This window comes from Carlito syrichta, unplaced genomic scaffold (assembly GCF_000164805.1).
Source record: "Carlito syrichta isolate Samal-C Ts95f unplaced genomic scaffold, Tarsius_syrichta-2.0.1 Scaffold307536, whole genome shotgun sequence".
Taxonomy (NCBI): Eukaryota; Metazoa; Chordata; class Mammalia; order Primates; family Tarsiidae; genus Carlito; species Carlito syrichta.
In genome coordinates this window covers 132,758-143,080 of record NW_007251632.1, presented here as the reverse complement: position 1 = coordinate 143,080, position 10,323 = coordinate 132,758, and the positions used below count along the sequence as shown (strand labels likewise).

General features: G+C 41.3%; 1 protein-coding gene across 1 annotated transcript in view; it reads right to left on the bottom strand.

Moving 5' to 3' along the window:
- SNURF (SNRPN upstream reading frame) overlaps nucleotides 1–7,724 on the bottom strand; it is a 31,551-nt gene extending 23,827 nt beyond the window's left edge. The window contains exon 1 of the mRNA XM_021715768.1: nucleotides 7,714–7,724. The gene's annotated coding sequence lies outside the window, so the exon portion shown is untranslated. The remainder of the gene's footprint in view (nucleotides 1–7,713) is intronic.
- Between the last annotated feature and the right edge of the window lie 2,599 nt (nucleotides 7,725–10,323).

Here is a 10,323-nt window from a genome sequence, read left to right as displayed (position 1 = left end):
AGGAAGGATCACTGAAGTCCAGCAGGTTGAGGCTGCGGTGGCCGGGAGCGGCCACTGCACTCCAGTCTGGGAGACAGTGAGACTCCAACTCAAAAAAAAACCAAACAGACAAAAAAAAAAAAAGAAAAAAAAAAAAACCTAGGCTTGGTGGCTCAGCCTGTAATCCCACGCCTTTGGGAGGCTGAGGTGAGTGAATTGCCTGAGCCTGTGGGTTCAAGACCCGCCTGGGCAACTTGGCAAGACCTCATCTCTACAATAAAAAAATCAAAAAATTAGCCTGGCATGGTAGTGCACAACTATAGTTCCAGCTCCTTGGAAGGCTGAGGCGGAAGGATCGCTGAAGCCCAGTAGGTCGAGGCTGCTGTGGCCGGGAGTGTGCCACTGCACTCCAGTCTGGGCGACAGAGCAAGACTCCAACTCAAAATATATATATATATATATATCTAATTCAGGGACATTCTACAAACCTCAGTATCCCCAAAATTATCAAGGTCATCAAAAACCAAGTCTAAACCAGGCACACTGACTCACACCTGTAATCCCATCACTTTGGGAGGCGGAGACAAGAGGATTACCTGAGCTCAGGGGTTCAAGACCAGCCTGAGCAACATGGTGAGACCTCATCTCTACAATAAATAAATAATTAAATAAATTAGACTGGTGCAGTGGCACATGCCTGTGGTTGCAGCTACCTGGAAGGCTGAGGAGGGAGGATTCCCTGAGCCCAGCAGTTTGAGGCTGCAGTGACTGTGAGCATGCCACTGCACTCCAGCCTGGGCAACAGAGTGAGATTCCAACTCAATAAATAAATAAATAAAAGCCAAGTCTGAGAAACTGTCATAACCAAGAAGAGTCTTGAAACACATGAGTACTAAATGCACTGTGATATCCTGAAACAGGAAATGGACATCTTACAGAAGCTTAAGACATCTGAATAAAGTACAAGCCTTAATTAATAAAAATTTACCAATATTGGCACATTAATTAATAAATGTACCATTTCAATGTAAGATGTTGATAATAGGAGGAAACATGTATGAGGTATATGGAACTCTCCACACTATCTTTGAAGTAAATCTGTAAATATAAAACTGTTATGAAATAAAAATAATTAATAGAGGAACACAAAAACAAAATGGAACATAACCACAATGGACAGCAATGTCCTGACTTCAAAAAGAAGGCTGGCGGACAAGGGTAAAAAAAAGACTTTCTAGTGAATAATTTGTCATTTTTATTTGTTGTCATTTGAATATATAAACTATAGCAACTAAACAAGCATATGGTACTGATAAAGTTGTTCAAGGAAGCTTGTCTGGCAAAAGAACACAATAAATAAGGTTAAAAGAGAAATGAAAACACATTTGCTATGTACTTAGATAGTGAATATCTATGCACTACATCAGAAACTCACAAACATCAGTAAGGAAGATAAAATTTCAAGGAAAACAGTGCAAGGACGCTCAGACATTATGACGTATTTGCTCTTTGGGGCCTCCCTTCCTTGTCCCTGCTGCTGGTCTCACCACATGGGTGGTCCTCCCTAGCTTTTGGTCTTGCCTCACTAATCCTACACAGCATGTAGGACTCCCCACTTTGGCCCTGATATTCCTCCAGCAGGTAAAGAAAGAAAAAAACAACAGGCTCCCTTCTTCCTTGCAATGGAGCCCACCCCCAGGTCAACCATTAGGAAAAGTGTGAGCCAGGTTGACAAACAGTGGAAGACACTGAGATGCCAAGAGAAAATGGTTAGATTCTGAGCACAAAGTCTTCAGGTTTCTCCCCAGAAATTCTGCTACTTGAGTAAAATCTGCATAATCACTTTGAATTTGTTTGCTTTTTTGAAACAATCCAAATATATAGTGATGATTTCAAATATACAGACTTGGAAACTTTTGAAGTAAATATGTCAATCCCTGGGGAAAACTTTGAGGGGAGGAAGGAGCAAATAGAAAGTTTGTTCTAATTTTTTTTTTTTTTTTTTTTTAGTTAGAGTCTCACTCTGTGGCCCAGGCTGGAGTTCAGTGCCACAATCATGGCCACCCTAGCATTGACCAACTCCAGGGATCCTTCTGCCTCAGCCTTCCAAGTAGTTGAAACTACAGGTGGGTGCTATCATGCCTGGGTAATTTTTTATTTTATTGTAGAGACAAAGTCTCGCCAAGTTGACTAGGCTGGTCTCAAATCTGCAGGCTCACACAATCCACTCACCTTGGCCTCCCAAAGTTCTAGGATTACAAGGCTGAGCCACCGAGCCTGACCATTTTGTTTAATTTTAAAGGCAGATCTTCACTTTGAGTTTTAGGTTACACTGTGAAACACTGACACAACATTAAGAAATTCTAGGCTGGGTGCAGTGGCTCAAGCCTGTAATCCCAGCACTTTAGGAGGTGAGAGGATTGCCTGAGCCCACGGGTTTGAGACCAGCCTGGGCAACTTGGTGAGACCTCATCTCTACAATAATCAAAAACATTAGCCAGGCATGTAGCACATGCCTATAGTTTTGGCTACTTGGAAGGCTGAGGTAGAAGGATTGCCTGAGCACAGCAGGTCGACACTGGGGTGGCCATGAATGTGCTACTGCACTCCACCCAGGGAGACGGAGCGAGAGTCCAACTCAAAAAAAGAAATTCTATTAGAAAAGTGAGTGGTAAATTGAGATCTTTTTCCCCAACTTCCTGAGAAGTAGAAGTCTTGTGACTCATAAAAATTGCTTTATAGTCTATATGTTACCTTAGCTTGAGAAAAGTATGAAAAGTCAGCAGAGGCATGGAAATAAGATGTGATGCTTGGATAAAAAATTTTCAGGCCGGACTCGGTGGCTCAATCTGCAATCACATGCTTTGGGAGGCTGAGGTGAGTGAATTACCTCAGCCTGCGAATTCAAGATCCACCTGTGCAACTTGGCGAGATCTCATCTCCACAACAAATCAAAAATTAGCCGGGCATGGTAGCACGTGCCTGTAGTTCCAGCTACTTGGAAGGCTGAGGCGGAAGGATCATTGGAGCCCAGCAGGTCGAGGCTGCGGTGGCCGGGAGCAGCCACTGCACTCCAGTCTGGGCAACAGAGTGAGACTCTGACTCAAAAAAATAATAATAAAATAAAATATGAAATTTTGTTTGTGTGAGCAGTACATAAGCCCTAATCCATTATTCTCTGCCATTATGAGTACTTTTACAGAAGAGTCTTTTAAATATATTTGTCCTAAATAAAAAGTGTTTCTACTGCTATTAAAATAAAATCATTCCTACTAAAATATTTTTGAAAATTGCATTTCAATAAATTAGAACTTAAATAAAAATAAAATGCATGCATATTACTAACCCAAATGCAAATAATTTGCAATACAAGTAAAATAGGTGTTTTTTTTTTTTAATTGGAAACCATTCTGTCACCCAGGATGGAGTGCAGTGGCATGCTCACTGCTACCGCAGCCTTGATCTGCAGGGCTCAGGCAATCCTTCCACCTTAGCCTTTCCAGTAGCTGGGACTATAGGCACGTGCCACCATGCCCAGTTAATTATTGACAATCCTCTCACCTCCACCTCACAAAGTACTGGGAGTACAGGTGTGAACCACTGCGCCCAGCTAGTAACACAGCTTTACACCTTAAAAGTTTGTGAAATGCAGACAATGCTGAAAGTTATATTTAAGAGACTAAAGTGCTTTTAATGACAAAATTAAAAACTCAGAAGCAGAAGTTCAAGGTAATACAACTATAAAGGCCAGATGGTTTGAAATCTTCATTCTATATAAACAGCTGCCTTCATTTTTCACATATTTATTGGACAAATACATATCCAGCTTACTTTGTACCAGGTACTTTTTAAGGTACTTTGACATTAGTCCACTTAAAAAAAACAAACTGACAAAGGTGAGTTATTTCTCACTTCCATCCTTTATACAGATTAGGAAACTGAGGCCCAGAAAGGTAAAGGACTCAAAGTCGCACAGTTCTCAAATGTTTGAACCAGGACTCATGCCCAGCATTCTGGTTCCAAAGCACCAGTTTTTTTTTCTTCCTTTATTTTAAAGATATGGGTACAGTTCAGGGTTACGTATTAGGTATACAAATGTTCACTATGCATGTACCCTTGGTGACAAGGTGGCAAAGCACCAGTTCTTAATCACTAGTCTATGCTGCCTCTCATCATTGTCATTTTTATTCCACAGAGATTTATATAAATGCAAATATATAAACCTAAAGCCAAACAGAAAGATGAGTGAAAACACAGAACAGGACACAAACATTAAGCACTGGGACCTGAGAACTGCCCCAAAAGGCCTCCTAGCGCAAACTGCTGGGTAACAAGGGCTGCTAAGAGGTTCCAGCCTTTTCCATACATGCACAGTCTGTCCCACAAGAAAGTGGGCACAGCACAACCTGACCAGGAGAGAGAAATCTCTCTGTATCCCCAGTACAGCTGGAGGAAGACTATCCCAATAGCAGCCTTCTTGGAAAATCCCAGGAAAAGGCTAAGCATGAAAAGGAAAGTACATACTCTTAAGAATGTGCAAACTGGAACAAAAGTAACAAAAGAAGAAGCTCTTCACCTACAGCCTTTATACACATTCTCAGTGTCCACATTTGAAGCAAGAGAGCCCTTGAGAGTCAGCAGTCTATGCCTAATCCCACCTGCTGCCTGTACATTTTTTTAAGAGATGGGGGTCTCTCTCTTGCCCAGGATAGAGTGCAGTGGCTATTCACAGGTACAGTCACTGCACACTACAGCCTAGAACTCTCAGGCTTGAGCCATCCTCGTGCCTCAACCTCCCAAGTAGCTGGGACTCACAGGTACACTCCACTTCACCTGGCTGCTTGTACATTTTTATGTGGTAAGTAGAGGGTCGGGGGGTTAATTAAAAGAACGTTTTATTTTGTAACATGTAAAAAATATATGAAGTTCAAATTTCAGGATCTATAGTCAAGGATACAGAAGGAATATGATTAAGAAATTGGTGATAAGGAAACCTAGGGAAGAGGTATATGGGTAAACCTCTCTGAATCATCCAAAAAAGTGAAATATCAGCAGAGGAGGATTTTAATAATCAAGTAAGTATTATGATCTCCTCTGTGGATACCACTTAGCCTCTTTCCACAGTCATCTCAATCGTTATGCAATGGGCTTATAAACAAAATGGCCATGGTGGCAGTGATGGAGGTTATGTATGGGATCAGTCACATGGACTTATACTCACCAAGGTGAACCTAGCTATAATCACCCCTGAGTGTTCAATCTAACAGCTACCAGCAGCAGAGACCAACAGGGTCCCAAATATTGTACCATTCCTTAGGGTACAGTCATCTACCTGACGGCAGATTGCTTATACTGAACCACTTCCATCACAGGAAGCACAGCAATTTGTTCTTACTAGAAGAGACAATTATTCTGGATACAGTTTTGCCTTCCTTGCATGCAGTGTTTCTTGAAAACTTTCATTAAGGAACTTATAAAATGTCTTATTCACTGTCACAGTATTCCACTAGCCTTGCTGACCAAAGAACTTGCTTCACAGCAAAGAAATCGAAGCACCAGGCCCATGATCACAGAATTTACTGGTCTTAACATGGTCCACACCATCATGAAGCAGATGATTTAACAGAATGGTGGAGATGTGTTTTTTTCTTTTTGTTCATTTGTTTTGGTGTTTTCGCTGTTGTTTGGAGGGGAAGATGTCTCACTTCATTGTCCAGGTTGGAGTTCATCATGGCAACCACAGCCTGGACCTGCTGGGCTCAGGTGATCCTTCTGGCTCAGCCTTCCAAGTAGCTAGAACTACAGGCATGTCCCACCATGCCTGGCTCATTTTTTATGTTATTGTGAGGTCTTGCCATGTTGTACAGGCTGGTCTTGCCTCTTGGGCTCAGGCTATCCTTCCACCTCCACCTCCCAAAGTGCAAATTACAAGTGTGAGCCACCACACTTTGCACAGAAAAGTCTTTTGAAGACTAAGTTATAGCATCAGATACATGATAATACCTGCAGGGCTGAATAAGGTTCTCCAAGAGCCTATATATTCTCTGAATCAGTGTCCAATATATGGTGCTGTTTCTCCCATAGCCAGGATTAACAGGTCAAGAAACCAAGAAATTAAAAATAAGAGTGGCACCCTTCACTATTACCCCTAGTTAACCCATTAGCAAAATTTTTGTTTCCTGTCCCCATGACTTCTTATTCTGCTGGCATGGAGGTCTTAGTTCCAACAGTAGAAATACTTGCACCAATAGATAAAATAGCGTTTACAACAAACTGGAAGTTAAGACTGCCAGCTAACTATTTTAGACTCCTCGTGTTTTTGAATCAACAGGCAAATAAGTGAGTTACTGTGCTAGCTGCTATAACTGATTCTGACTACCAAGAGGAAATTGGACTTACACTCCACAAAAGAAGAAAGAATACATATGAAATACAAGAAATCCATTAGGTTGTCTCTTAGTATTACCAAGCACTGTGATTAAACTCAATGAAAAGCTACAACAACCCAGTCCAGGCAGGACTATGAATAGGCCAGATCCTTCGGGAATGAAGGTTTGGGTCACCCCAACCAGTAAAAATCCCAACCAACTGAGGTGATTGCTGAGGACAATGGGAATACATAATGGATAGTAGACAAAGTTAAATAAAAATAACAGTTGCAACCAGTGACCAGTTATAGAAATCAGAACTGTAATTGTCTTGAAATTTGCATCCTTTTTCATTTATTAATAGGCTTGATTATACCTGATCTTAGGCGATCCTTCTGCCTCAGTCTTCCAATTACTAGAACTAAAGGTGTACCACCATGTCTGGTTAATTTTTTTTTTTTATTTATTGTAGAGATGAGGTCGGCCTGCCAAGTTATCCAGGTTAGTCTTGATCCCCTGGGCTCAGGCACTCCTCTTGCCTCAGCCTCTCAAAGTGCTGGGATTGCAGGTGTGAGCCACCGTGTCCAGTTCAGATAGGGTTTTATTACCCTATATACTAAAAGTTGTTTTGCAACCTGACTCTGACACAAGGGGGACCCAAATAAAACCAGAATTATCTCTTGAAGGGCAGGTCCCCTGTAGTACACTTGGAATTCGTTCCTCTGGATCAGTTAACCAAAGTTTATATCTGGAAGTTTTGAGAAGGTTGTATCATAATTTGCAGAAAAAATGTCCTGAGTTGTGGCAAACAGGTTCCTGCATGGCAACGCCCCTGCCCATACCACACTAAGCATGATCCCTGTGCCTCACCCTGCCTGTTCACCCAATCTAGTCCAGAGTGGCCTTTTTTTATTTTTTATTTTTATTTTTATTTTGGTTCCCCCCAATGGCAATGGCAAAAGTCTTCAAAGGGAAACATTTTTGCTAACATGGAAGACGTGAAACAATAAACGGCAGAGGCACTAAAAGTTATCAAAACTGTCACATCCAAAAACTGTTTTGAGTAGTAGAAAAAGCATCTTGATAAATGTATTGCATCAAACGAAGAATACTTTGAAGGTGATTGAAGTTTAAACATGTAAGAATATGCACCTGTAGTTTCGGCTTCTTGGAAGCCTGAGGCAGAAGGATCTCCAGAGCCCAGCAGGTTGAGGCTGGGGTGCCCAGGTGCATGCCACTGCACAGAGTGAGACTCCAACTCAAAATAAATAAATAAATAAACATGCCGGGCTCGGTGGCTCAGCCTGTAATCCCGCGTTTTGGGAGGCTGAGGTGAGTGGATTGCCTGAGCATGCAGGTTCGAGACCCGCCTGAGCAACTTGGTGAGACCTCATCTCTACAATAATTAAAAAATCAGCCGGGCGTGGTAACGCACACCTGTAATTCCGGCTACTTGGAAAGCTGAGGCGGAAGGATCGCCGGAGTCCAGCAGGTCATGGCTGCAGTGGCTGTGATCGTGCCACTGCACTCCAGTCTGGGCAATAGAGTGAGACTCCAACTCAAAAATAAATAAATAAATAAATAAAATAAACATATAAGAATAAATACACAATTTTTACATATAGATTCCAGGTTTTTTTGCCCCTACCCTCCACTGTATCACATTGCAAATAAAGAAGGAAATCAAAGTATTGTATGACCCTGCAAGAACTTCTCTTGGGGACTCCCAGACTCCAGGAATCTTGTAAGACTCTGATCTATTCTCTGTGACATCTGTCACATATAGGACTTAATCTACATTTTTTTCTGCCTCCTTATTTCAACAAAACTCAGATTTATAAAATTTTGAAAATCCCCTATTAATTTCTAAAATTCCTTAGATAGGAATGACAAATTTCCAGTCAAAAATCCTTAAATCCACCTACAACCTACAATATGACCTACAACCTGACTCCCTACCCCTTGGAAATAACCTACCTTTCTGGGCCAGACCAATGAAAATCTCACATATATTGATTTATGGATTTTTTGTAACTCCTCCCCCCCTAAAATTGTATATAACCAAGTCACAATTCAACTTCAGTGAGCACATGTTCTCAGAACCTCCTGGGCACATGTCATGGGTCTAGGTTCTCAAGTTTGGTTCAGACTAAACCATCTAAAAATACTTTACAGAGTTTGGCATCTTTTCATCAACAGATTTTGTGTATGTGAGTGTGGTATGAGTATTTATAAAATATCATTTTTTCTTCCTTTTTTCCTTCTATTACCATATAAGATATATTGACTTTATATCATAGTATTTATGTTACAAGATAACAAGGAAGGGAGTGACTATCATCCATGCCCTTTGCACCCTCTTCTGGAGAAAGGTTTAGTGCATTTTTAGTTGTAAGGATGGCAGGAGTTTGACCTTGAATATTCTTTATTTGAATATTAAGTATGGTTTCAAGAGATGCTTACTGGAGTCATGCTGACAATCGGGGAATGTGTGATTTTTAATTGTATGTGTCAACCTGGCTGGATTCGGTGCTCAGATATATGGCCGAACACCAGCCTGGATGTTGTTTGAAGGTATTTTTTGAATGAGAATAATATTCAAGTCAGTAAACTTTGAGTAAATCTGATTACCCTCCATAATGAGGATAGACCTCATCACATAAGTTGAAAGCCTTAAGAGAAAACAAACTGAGATTCCCTGAGTAAGAGAAAATCCTCCCTCCAAAAAAGCTTCATACTCAACACTGCAAGTCTTCCCTGTCTCTCTCTCTCTAGAATTGAACTTGCCAGAATCTACCATCATGTAAACCAGTTCCTACAAATAAATGTCTTATACACACAGGTCCTCTAGAGAAAAAAAAAATATAGCAGGGTCCTGCCTTAAACACTAGGCCCACAGCATCAAAGTGGTCAGGAACGCCTGTTTAAAATAGTGTGATTGCCGGACTCAGTGGCTCAGCCTGTAATCCCGCGCCTTTGGGAGGCTGAGGTGAGTGGAATGCCTGAGCCCGCGGGTTCGAGACCCACCTGGGCAAATTGATGAGCCCTCATCTCTACAATAAATCAAAAATTAGCCGGGCATGGTAGCGCATGCCTGTAGTTCTGGCTACTTGGAAGGTTGAGGCGGAAGGATCGGTGGAGCCCAGCAGGTCGAAGCTGCAGTGGCCAGGAGCGTCCACTGCACTCCAGTCTGGGTGACAGAGTGAGACTCCAACTCAAAAATAAATAAATAAATAAATTAAATAGTGTGATTAACAATCTTCCTTATTGCATTGATTCCTACCAGCCATATTAGAAATTCTGGCTTTAAAATGTAAATACTAAAAAACATTTTTTTGAAAAAGAATGCAAAACGTAAACAACTGAAACAGAATAGAGGACCAAAAATAAATCTTCCCATATGGTCAAACGATTTTCAAAAAGGGTGCCAAGACCATTCAAAGGAAAAAGGACAGTCCTTTCAACAAACAGTGCTGGAAAAACTAGACATTCACATGAAAAAGAATAAAACTGAATCATTTCCTTACATCATATACAAAAATTATATCAAAATAAATAAAAAACCTAAATGTAAAACCTAAAACTATAAAAATCTTAGAAAAATAATTCATAGCCGGGCTCGGTGGCACAGCCTGTAATCCTGAACCTTGGGAGGCTGAGGTGAGTGGATTGCCTGAGCCCGTGGGCTCGAGACCCACCTGGGCAACTTGGTGAGACCTCATCTCTACAATAAATAAAAAATTAGCTGGGAGTGGTAGCGCACGCCTGTAGTTCCAGTTACGTGGAAGGCTGAGGCGGAAGGATCGCCAGAGTCCAGCAGGTCGAGGCTGCGGTGGCCAGGAGTGTGCTACTGCACTCCAGTCTGGGCGACAGAGTGAGACTCCAACTCAAAAAAAAGAAAAGAAAAGAAAAGAAAAAACAAATTCGTAACACTGAATTTGACAATGATTTCTTAGATGCAACACTGAAAACAAGA